The 11,699-nt window shown below is 40.9% G+C and overlaps 1 long non-coding RNA gene across 5 annotated transcripts in view; it reads left to right on the top strand.

Moving 5' to 3' along the window:
- LOC105236525 overlaps window positions 1–9,609 on the top strand; it is a 15,096-nt gene extending 5,487 nt beyond the window's left edge. For 4 of the 5 annotated variants that reach the window (XR_004625985.1, XR_004625984.1, XR_002142188.2 and 1 more), the window contains exons 4-5: window positions 638–801; window positions 7,978–9,541. This is a non-coding gene — a long non-coding RNA (uncharacterized LOC105236525). The other variant, XR_004625983.1, reaches the window with a different exon arrangement.
- The last annotated feature ends 2,090 nt before the right edge of the window (window positions 9,610–11,699 follow it).

Genomic DNA, 11,699 nt, shown 5'->3' with positions numbered 1-11,699 from the left:
AATTAAGTTCCTGCTCCTCATTATTTAGGAACAGTTTTCTTTGAAACACAGTGCTTTGCACATGGTAAGCACTCGCTGTTTATTTGTGGCTGGGAAAATTCTTTTCAGTATTGTAAACCTTTAAAAGGTTAGAACTGGGGGCTCAGTTGGTTAAGCATCTGCCTTCAGTTTAGGTCATGGTACCAGGGGCCTGGGATGGAACCCTGGATCAGGCTCCCTGCTTAGCGGGGAGTCTCCCTCTCCCCCTACTCGTGCTCTCCCCCTGCTAGTGTTCTCTCATGTGCTCGCTCACTCTCTCAAATAAATAAATAAATAAAATCTTAAAAAAAAAAAAAACCCAAAAGGTTAGAACTTAGAATTCTAGAATCTTAGAATAGGGTTGTCACGTAATCCTGTGAGTCGTCTAGTCCAAAGGTCTTCCCCTTTATGATAGTCTGAATATGTATACTGTGTTCAGGTAGTGGGATAGGCACTTTACATACGTTAGCTCTAATTCTCAGAATATTCTTTGCAAGGTAAATCCATACTATCCCCATTTTCAGACAAGAACACAGAGGCTCAGAGATGTTAAGCTGTTGGGTGGCAAAGCCAGAGTCAAACTTTATTAATTCCAACTCCCCCACCCTTGCCTTTATAGGGTGCCTTTTCCTGAGAGGCTGTTGTATAGCCAGCTTTGAACATCTCCAGTAAAGGGACTTACTACCTCACATTGCCTCCCCTTCAATTTTCAGTTTGTAAATAATTAAATGAACACAACTGAGGAGAATAAACCACTGTTGCATCTTGGCCCAAAGCTCAACTGTAAGTATTATTGAATGTGGTCACCAACTGGATCCGGTTAGAAAGTCCCTGAAAAGAATGATGCCAAATAAGGCATGTGTGCATGCAGTATGTGATAGCTGGGTATTGATTAAGCACGGCTGGAAGGTACATTTCATATAAAGAGCATTTTTCCGCCAATGAATAACTTCTGTTGTGACCAGGGGGCTTGCCATACCCTAGATCTCTGCAAAGAGGCAAATAGCCAGTTCCATGACTTCATAGATGATCCTTGCATTTAGCACAATATTATTGATTACGGCAACAGAATCATATGCAAAGGAAAATATTCTGCTATATCATTCAAGGGGAGAGCATCTCAGTTACTGGGCTCTGTTTGGGCCTCAAGCTCACTTGCCATAGTTCCATTTCAGGTTTTTGTTTTTCTTTTTAAAAATTAAAATTTTTATTGGGGTATAATTGACATATAACAGATTAGTTTCAGGTGTACAATATAATGATTCGATGTTTGTATATATTGGGAATTAAGTCTACTTAGCATTCGTTACCACATAGTTATAAAAAATTGGTTTTTTCTTGTGATGAGGACTTTTAAGCTTGACTCTCTTAGAAACTTTCAAATATACAATATTAACTATAGCTAATAATACTATAGTTACCAAACTATACACTACATCCCCATGACTTATTTATTTTATAACTGGAAGTTTGTACCTTTAACCCCTTTCACCCATTTTGCCCATCCCTCCACCTCCTGCCTCTGTTAACCACCAATTTGTTCTCTGTATTTGTGAGCTTGGTTTTTGTTTTGTTTGTTGTAAATTCCACATATGAATGAGGTCATATGGTATTTGCCTTTCTCTGTCTGACTTATGTCACTCAGCAGAATGCCCTCAAGTTCCATCCCTCTTGTTGTAAATGGCAAGATTTCATTCTTTATTATGGCTGAGTAGTATTCCATTGTATATATCTACCATATTTTATTCATCCATTCATCTGTCAGTGGACACTTAGGTTGTTTCCATGTCTTGGCTATCATAAATAATGCTGCAATGAACATAGGGATGCAGATATCTTTTCAAGTTAGTGTATTCATTTTCTTCAGATAAATATGCAAAAGTGGAATTGCTGAAACATATGGCATTTCTATTTTTAATTTTTTGAGGAAACTCTATACTGTTTTCCATAGTGGTCCCACCAGTTTACGTTCCTGCCGTCAGTGTATAAGGGTTCCTTTTTCTCCACATCCTTGCCAACATTTGTTATTTCTTGTCTTTTTGATAACAGGTATGAGGTGATATCTCATTGGGGTTCTGATTTGCATTTCCCTGAGGAGGAGTGATGTTGAGCAGCTTTTCATGTGCCTGTACATTTAGTCTTTTAATGTAATAATTTTTCTTTTCTTTGAGGTTCAATATCTGTTTGTTGAAAATATTTAGCAGCATTATTTTCCAGGTACCAATCACTAAACTAATTGAAGGATATCATATATATATATATATTGGACAAATACAATTTAGAACTGTAAGTGCATTCTGTCTTATGATTTTCTTTGTAACGTTTTCTTTTTCTTGGCTTACTTTATTGTAAGACTACAGTACATTATATGGAGTTATCAATAGAATCTTTTCAGCACACTTAATTCATTTCTACAAATGAAACTCCTCCCAAGAGTCTTAACTCTGTATACCTAATTTTCACACACACTTAACTCCCTGTCTAGAGAGACTTCCCAGTACTGGATAGGGATTATTGAGTAAATCTACAGTGAGCATTCTGGAGATACTTTTGAATATATATTTAACCAGCAGTAATAAACATCACCTATGTACAAAGCTGTGTGCTAGGTGCACAGGGCGCGAGGAGCAGAGGAGCAAGCTGGAGCGCAACACAGGTAAGTCAGAATCGTCCCTGCTTTCCGTTGTATGGGAGATGTGCCCACCACGTTTTAATGCAACCATTTTGTGATTGCTTATGTAATGTAGCCATTTGGAAACAAGCAATATTTCAAAGCTGTTTCAAACACAATTACGCTTTCAGTGTTTTTCACTTCCGAGTAATGTGCTAGGCGGACACCTGCACCCCAGCCTTGATCCCCACCCCACCGAGGTCAGGGCTGAAGGGAGGGTTAAGCACCATCTGGCAAGCAAACCTTGTAAAACCAAGTCATGAGTCAACCACACTTTTTCATCTCAAAGAGAACTGTCAATCCTGCATTATTTGTAGCCTGTCCCTTGGCTTGCATCTCACTTTCCTGATTTCTCCTTTATCATAACAATGTCCATGCTCTTTTACTTTTAATTAACAAGTAGGTTTGAATGCTGGAGAAAGGAACTTACTTTGTTTTCCATTTTAAATTGCATGAATGGCCACTCCTGTATTTTTGAGGCTTCTTGGTTCCACTGACTTTGTTTAATTGGGTCTATGCTGGGAAGGAAGTGGAGTGGGAATGGAATGGCTCTGCGGGCAACAATTCTCTCATATTCCCAGCTCCAGACTGCATTGGAAATTCTCAAATTAACATTTCTAACAGGTCCCTCAGCAACGTACATACATTTTATCTACTGGCCTCAAAATTCTTTGCAATAACCACTTAGGAGAGACAGGCTAATCTGAGTCTAGCAGATGTCAACACAACACTTTTTTTTTTCTTAAATGGTTAAGAAAAATTAAAATAATATTGAGTAATTAGTTATGGGCTTGTCAAAGCAGTGGATTTGTAAAACATTTTATAAACAATTTAGAAATAAAGTAGAAAATGAAAGTCTCCCATAAGGGAGTTAGAGATGGAAGAAGGGGTGAAGAAAGTCTATTCTACGTGTTTATTTTTTATGTAATTTAAAGAATATTAGTGATTTTGGGATGCTTGTGTGTCTCAGTCAGTAAGTGTCTGCCTTCGGCTCAGGTCATGATCCCAGCCTCCGGGGATCAAGTTCCACATCAGGCTCCTTGCTTAGTGGGGAGTCTGTTTCTCCCTCTACCTGCTGCTCCCCGCCCCCTCCTTGTGCTCTCTCTCTGACAAATAAATAAATAAAATCTTCAAAGAATATTGGTGATTTTACACTTATGCCAAGGCTCTTGTGACTTTGTTGTGCGGAATATCTTGCCTCAAGGAAGACAAGTATGATACAAATGCTAGAAAGGATAGAATAAAAAGAGGGGAGACTTCCTCTCTGTGAGATGGGTATGGAAATAGCCAGCCTTAAATTTCCAAATTGGAATGGTATTTTCTTTAGGTCTGATGTTGGTTCTTAAAATTCTATATCAGCCTCATAGTTCATGGCAGAAAATCATCACCACAATGGAGGATGAAGAGACCAGTGGAGGGGCTGCTCTTAAATCCTATCCCACGTAGTCAGTGGTTAGTTCACGTAACAAAGAGATTTTTTTTCTAAATCAGTAATCTTTTAAGACTGAGGTTGCTAGTTACCATTCTCCCTGATTCTATCCTCTCTCCTCTGCACCTGTACCAGCCTTCCTGCTGTTCCTCTAAGTCCCAAGCATATATCACTAGGAGAGGCTTTGTATGGCTGTGCACTGCTGTCTCTGCTCAACGTCCTGCCTGAGGGGGCAGGGAGGTCTGATAAGCAGCCATAATCTGCTTGCCATGCTCCGAGCCCAGGCATATGCTGTTTGTCTTTTCCTGAATCACTGGTGGGCTGTCACCTGCCCTTGGGCCCTTGCACTTGCTTCTGTCTGTCTCCCTCTGCCTCAGATGCTTCCCACCCTGACATTCTCCCTTCTTTGTGTTCTTTGCTTAACATCACCACTTCTCAGAAAATTCTGCCACCCATCCTATCTAAAATGACAGCCCCCATCATTCTCTACCTCCTCACTCTGCTTTAATTTCTTCACATTTATTATTGGACATTGTATAATATATGGCGCAATATATACTTAATTCACTTTTTTTTCTTCCCACTGAAATATAAGCTCTGTGAGAGCAGGGGTTTGCTGTCTGCTCTATCCCCAGCACCTATCAGAGAGTGCTGGCACATAGTAAGCACTTAATAAACATTTGTGGAATGTTTAAAAAAGGACCCCACCCCCAAGGTTTTCTAAGCCCAGAGTTAGGCTCAACTCAGAATATTCGCATTGACCCTGCTCAGGCAGAATCCTCTAATTAACTGACCTCCACAACCTAGAAAAGCTAAACCAAAAATAGAAAACACAAAAGCTGTTGGCTGTGAACTTCAGTGACCAGGACAGTGGTTTCTGCATCTCAGAATCAACCCCCCGGGGATCTTGACGACAGACCACCACCAAAAAATGATACATAGCCCCCACCTTCCACCCCCCACTCAGCTGAGCTTCTAGATGGTCGACTTGGTGGACTAGTGATTTATTGGGAAAAGAAACAGCATATAACATGAGCTATTATGATAGGAAAGATTTATAATGCTTTGGATTTTAAAGGTCAATTCTAACAAAGTAGTTTGTATCAAAGAGAATTCCTCCAATCTCTTCTATTAATAGCACCATTTAGCACCCCTGCAGCTCAGCAGAGACTGTTTAGGACTCTGTCTCACCATGGTTTCACCTTAACTGAGATAGAGAGAAGCAAATGTCAGTGTGGATAGAGTGCCGCAGAGGTATAAAAAATTTACACCCTCTTTGGCTACGGCTTGAGCTTTAGAACCTAACAGATCCTCCTCCTGAAAGTCTGGTTTAAAAATACTTGGAGTTTTGCAAATGTCATAAGAGCTGCTGAGACTGCCACACACGAATTTTTGACCCACTGCTGAGAGCAGAGCCAAGTTGCAGAGAGAAACTGGTTTACACAGCATCCCCCCACGCCCCACCCCCCGCACACACACACACTAACACCCGGTGACCTGTCTCACTTGCACACACGTGGCCCCAAAGCCAGCTCCCTTTGGGAAGAACAAGGGCAGCAGTCAGGCTTGGCTGCCTGCTGGCCGACTTGCTGAGCCCCTCCTGTGCCCCCTTCTGGACGCGGCAGCCCCTGCAGGTGCCAAGTGCCCCGACAGCCTCCTGGGGAGAGAGAGGCTAAAAGCCCAGCGTGGGCTGCAGAGGCTCATGAGGGAAAGCAGCTCTGGGACGTGGGTGTGTGAGAGGTGGAGGAAGATTCTGCAGCATTAATCCCTGATGGGTGGAAGCTGAACTGTAAATGTAAATGCCTTCCAGCTCCATTGAGTTTGGCTTTCATTTCCTCTAATGTGCTTAATGTATCTACTTAGGAAAGTATAGCTTTGCATTTTCAAAAGGGGTGATTATATTATATATGGGTGCACGATGGCCCACGTAGGTTGCACCTGGTGGTAGCTCCTGGGAAAAGGATAGTCTGTGCTTCTGGGAAAAGAACAGTCTGTGCTTTATTGCCTGACATTTTCTGGGGGCGGGGGAGGGGATTCCAATTGTAATGCTTCTTGTTTGCGTTCTGTTTTCTTTGATGAGAGAGGCTGTGATGATGCTATTGCTTAGCCCTGAGTGCAAAAACTACATCTGCATGTACTGTTTCCTTTCAAACCCTTTCTGCAAATTCAGAGTCTGTCCCAAGAGGACCTCCTCACTACTAATCCTTCCCCCCCGGGCTGGTGCCAGTAACATTTCCTCCAGGACTTTTCCACATAATATGGGAAAGTATTTCTATTACAGGTCTTAAAATTGCCAGCTGAGAGCTCCCTGTCAGAAAGGATTCTTTTTCCAAATGTGTAAGGAGTCCTATGCTTTTTTCTTCATGTGACAACTTTGGAAATTTCAACCATGGTGACCACCCTTGACCCTTTCTCCTCTTCTCTCCAGTGCTTGGATAGCTGCCCGGAATCATGCATCTAACAACAGCCTATCGGTGGTCTCAGGTGTGAAATGGGAAAGAAGGGTCTTTGGACACCATTTTGGCCATTTTCCTAACCCCTTCTATTCCTTCCTAGTGGGCAGCTTTTTAAGTCCAGCTCCCTCATTTACAGAGGAGGAAACCAGAAAAGCAAAGTCTTGTGCACAGCCGCAGAGCTGGGTTTCTGACTCTCAGTCCTGTGCTTTCTTTGACATTACATTAGGTACACGGTGAGGGGAGGTTGAAAGACCCCCGGCTTTTGAGTCAGACGGGCCTGAGCTTGAAGTCCGACTCCGGCAAGTTGTTTAACCTTTCTGATTTGCAAAGGGAAGCCATAATGCTTTCCTGCGAGGTCATTGTGAAGATTGATGTGTAAAAAGTGTTAGATACAAACTGGGTGTCAATAAAAGGTAGTTATTACTGTTATTGCTAGTCCCCCTCCCCCCACTCAAAGAACAACAGACCCAGCCATGATATTACAAAACACTGGTTTAAAACAGTACAACTTTCAAGGATATTTATCTTTTAGCAGAGATCCTTGAAAATGAAAAGCCATTGAGATACATGGCGATGAACTTTAGTAATGCAGAGGACGTCCGGGCACAACCCAGCTACATGCAGTGTGTTGGAGAAGTGTCAGGGGAACAGTCAGTCGAAGGTGCTGGGAAGAAGCTCCTGTGAGGAGCACACAAAAGGCGTGGGGACAGACATGGTGGTGTTCCAGGCAGGCAGGCGGGCAGGCAGCCTCAAGGGAGGTAGCCGTATTCAGGTAATACACCTAATTAGACTGAGGAGGGACGGAGCACAGCAACCAGAAACCCAGAAGAGTTGCAATGCATGCTGTAAGGCTGAGTAACTGGCGTCAGGGTGATCTGTTAGGAGGTGGTGGGGCCTCCAAACCTGGGCTGCTGTTCAGGACCTGGAGAGGTTGGAGGTGGGACAGACTGACAAATCCTAACAGGCAGACAACTGCTTCTGCTCTTCCCTTTTAAGACTTCTCTGAATAGCTTGTGTATGTTGATATGTCAGTTGCCATTTATTTTTATTTGCATAAGAGAATGGTTGTTGGATTTTTTTTTAAATAGAGAATTCTAGGGAAGGAACTAATTGAATTCTAAGCCATTAGCAATATGCAAAATTCTCTTCTAATCTTCTTTGATATATCTACAGATGTTTCATATAATTATAATCCATGTGTGAATTCCATCTTCTATTCTAAATGTAGATATTTCCATGAATTAAAGTTATACGCGTCCTTTCCATTTTTTAATACCTCTGCTGTAATGTTTCATCCAGATTATATTGTAGCTTCTCTATTGGCAGTATTTGGGATGCTAAGAGTTTATCATGTTTACCAACTGCAATTATGAGAATTATCTTTGGGCTTTTTTTTCTTTTAGATTGTTTCTTTGCCATAAATTCTTCAAAATGGAATCATGAGATCAAAATATATGGACAGCTTGGTGGCTCCTGTTTTGACTAGCAAATTTCTTTGGGGAAAAAAAATGTTTCTGCTCACTACCTTGTCAACCCAAAGCCCAATGGCTCTCACATCCCGTATTCCACAGGGACATACCCCACCTTTGTCCTGGACCTTGGATACACACACTGCATGTGTGCATCAAGGTTTTAGCAAGGCCATCCTCAAGGCAGAGGTGAGAGTCCGTGCTGGGCAAGCTGACTCACGCTGGCCTCGTCCCAAGGCTGACCTCAGCCCCAGTGAGAAGGCAGAGAGGAAATGCTGCTGCTCCTTCGGCTTGGAGAACACATGCCTGGGGCAGTAGAGGGGAGCAGGATAGAGAACTGCACTGTCAAAAGGACTTTCCTGCTAGAGTAGGAGTCAATGTGGCGTACTGCTGTCAGGCATTTTCATGATAAAAGCCACTATTTGTTCAGTTAGAAGGGGAGATTACCAATTCTTCATTCACCCATTGCTCTCCATGTTCCTGTTCTAGAGAAGAGCAATGGGTCAGTCACAATTTCTGCAGAGCACGATCCTCAGCTCATGAGTCTGTCAGGGTCCTGAGGGAGGGGGCCTGTCCAGTTGTGCTACCTTCTACTCTACCCCCAGCACCTGGTACCGTGCCTGGTATACAGTAAATATTTGTTACATTCATAAATGAACGAATGTATTCTTAGAAGTCGAAACTTCCAGTAAAGGTGACAACCCAGAGCTTTCTCTCCAGGGGACATTCAATCCAAGCGACATGTGACAGTTTTGTGTTTTATTAATAGTAAACATTGACAACACAATGTTTAGCTGACTGATAGTGAATATCAGCCATGCCCTTGATGTAAAGACCAGCCCAAACAAAAGGAAATTAATTCCATAAATTCTCTTGTGAGACACAGTTGAAGCAGTAATTTTCAGGGAAACTACAAGATTATTTTGAATTCGGCTGGTGCACTTGTTCTCCTTGAGGGAATGAAGATCTGATGAGTCAGCGATGCATTTGGTGTTTTATCTCCAAATGGTCTTGCATGAATTAATCATTAGAAAGCACGCAGGGCTCCACCCATGTTTACTTTCCATTTTCAAGATTATGTTTCACAAATCCCCAAATAACACTGAAAATAATTTTTTTTCTGAAAGTTCTGTTAAAAAAATAAAACTATAGTATGAGTAGGATATTTTTCTTTCATTTCCAATTCTAACTGGTTGTTGTAAGTATATAGAAAAGCTATTATTAATTTTTGATATTAGTGGCTTTTGATGTCTAGCCATTTTTTCAAATTCCTTTAGCATTTTTGTTGTGGTTGAATTTCTTATGACTTCTAATTATACTCCCATATTATTTGCTAACATTCCACTAACACACTGCTAGATTAAATTTGCTAATGTTTTCGTTAGAATTGTTTATCTTTTAAGGAAAAGTGTTCTGTAACTTTTGTGTTATATGTTTTGTAGTTGGTTTTGGTATATTAAGTCCCAGGATACACAATTAATGTACAGAAATCTGTTGCATTTCTCTACAGCAATAATGAAGGAGCAGAAAGAGAAATTAAGAAAACATCCCCATTTACAATTGCACCCAAAATAATGAGATACCAGGAATAAACCTAACCAAAGAGGTGAAAGACCTGTACTCTGAAAGCTATAAAACACTGATGAAAGTAATTGAAGATGACACGAAGAAATGGAAAGACATCCCATGCTCATGGATTGGAAAAACAAATATTGTTAAGATATCTATACTACCCAAAGCAATCCACACATTTATTGCAATCCCTATCAAAATATCAACCACATTCTGCACAGAGCTAGAACAAAGAATCGTAAAGTTTGTATGGAACCACAAAAGACCCCAAAGAGCCAAAGCAATCTTGAAAAAGAAAAATAAAACCGGAGGCATCACAATTCCAGACTTCAAGTTATATTACAAAGCTGTAGTAATGACAATAGTATGGTGCTGGCACAAAAATAGGCACACAGATCAATGGAACAGAATAGAAAACCCAGAAATAAACCCACAAATATATGGTCGATTAATCTTCGACAAAGCAGAAAAGAATATCTGATGGGAAAAGGACAGTCACTTCAACAAATGGTGTTGGGAAAACTGGGCAGCAACATACAGAAGAATGAAACTGGACCACACACAAAATTCCATACACAGAATAAATTCAGAATGGATTAAACAACCTCAATGTGAGACAGGAAACCATTAAAATTCTAGAAGAGAACACAGGCAGTAACTTCTTTGACATCAGCCATAGCAACATTTTTCTAGATATGTCTCCTGAGGCAAGAGAAACAAAAGCAAGATAAACTATTGGGACATCAAAATAAAAAGATTCTGCACAGTGAAGAAAATAATCAACAAAACTGAAAAGCAGCCTATGGAATGGGAGAAGATATTTGCAAAGATGTAGCAAATAAAGGGCTAATATCCAAAATATATAAAGAACTTAGACAAACCAACACCCCAAAAACAAAAATCCAGTTAAAAAATGGGCAGAAGACATGAATAGACATTTCTCTAAGGCAGACATCCAGGTGGCCAACAGACATATGAAAAGATGCTCAGCATCATTGATCATCAGGGAAATGCAAACCAAAACCACAATGAGATACCACCTCACACCTGTCAGAATGGCTAAAATCAACAACACAAAAAACAACAGGGGTTGGTGAGGATGTGGAGAAAAAGGAACCCTCATACAGTGTTGGTGGGAATGCAAACTGGTGCAGCCATCGTGGAAAGGAGTGTAGAGGTTCCTCAAAAAGTTAAAAATAGAACTGCCTTATGATCCAGCAATAGCACTACTGGGTATTTACCCAAAGAATACAAGAACACTAATCCAAAGGGATACATGCGCCACTATGTTTATTGCAGCATTATTTACAATAGCCAGGATATGGCTGTAGCCCAAGTGTCCATCGATAGATGAATAGATAAAGAAGAAGAGGTGGTGTGTATATATATATATATATANAAGAAACAAAACAAGCAAAGGGGGAAAAATGAGAGAGAGAGAGAGAGACAAATCAAGAAACAGACTGTTAACTATAGAGAACAAACAGACGGTTACCAGAGGGGAGGGAGTAGGGGATGGGTGAAATAGGTGATGGGGATTAAGGAGTCACTTGTGATGAGCACAGGGCAGCATATGGAAGTGTTGAATCACTATATTCTTTTTTGTTTTTTAAAGAGTTTATTTATTTATTTGACAGAGAGAGAGACAGCCAGCGAGAGAGGGAACACAAGCAGGGGGAGTGGGAGAGGAAGAAGCAGGCTCATAGTGGAGGAGCCTGGTGTGGGGGCTCGATCCCACAACGCCGGGATCACGCCCTGAGCCAAAGGCAGACGCTTAACCACTGTGCCACCCAGGTGCCCCTGAATCACTATATTCTACACCTGAAACTAATATTACACTGTATGTTAACTAAATGGAATTAAAATAAAACTTAAAAAAAGTTTTAATAAAAAATGAGAGTGGCATAAAAATATTAAATAATAAATCCCAGATGGGTTAAAGAACTAAGTTTAAAACATAAAACAGTAAAAATAACAAGGAAATATGGGGGAGTATTTGTATAATCTCAATTTGGGGGAGATCTAGCCTATAGCAAGACCAGAAACCCAGCAGCCATAAAAGAAAAATCTGGTGAGTTTAACAA

Source organism: Ailuropoda melanoleuca, chromosome 6 (assembly GCF_002007445.2).
Source record: "Ailuropoda melanoleuca isolate Jingjing chromosome 6, ASM200744v2, whole genome shotgun sequence".
Lineage (NCBI taxonomy): Eukaryota > Metazoa > Chordata > Mammalia > Carnivora > Ursidae > Ailuropoda > Ailuropoda melanoleuca.
This window is presented reverse-complemented; position numbering and strand designations above follow the sequence as displayed.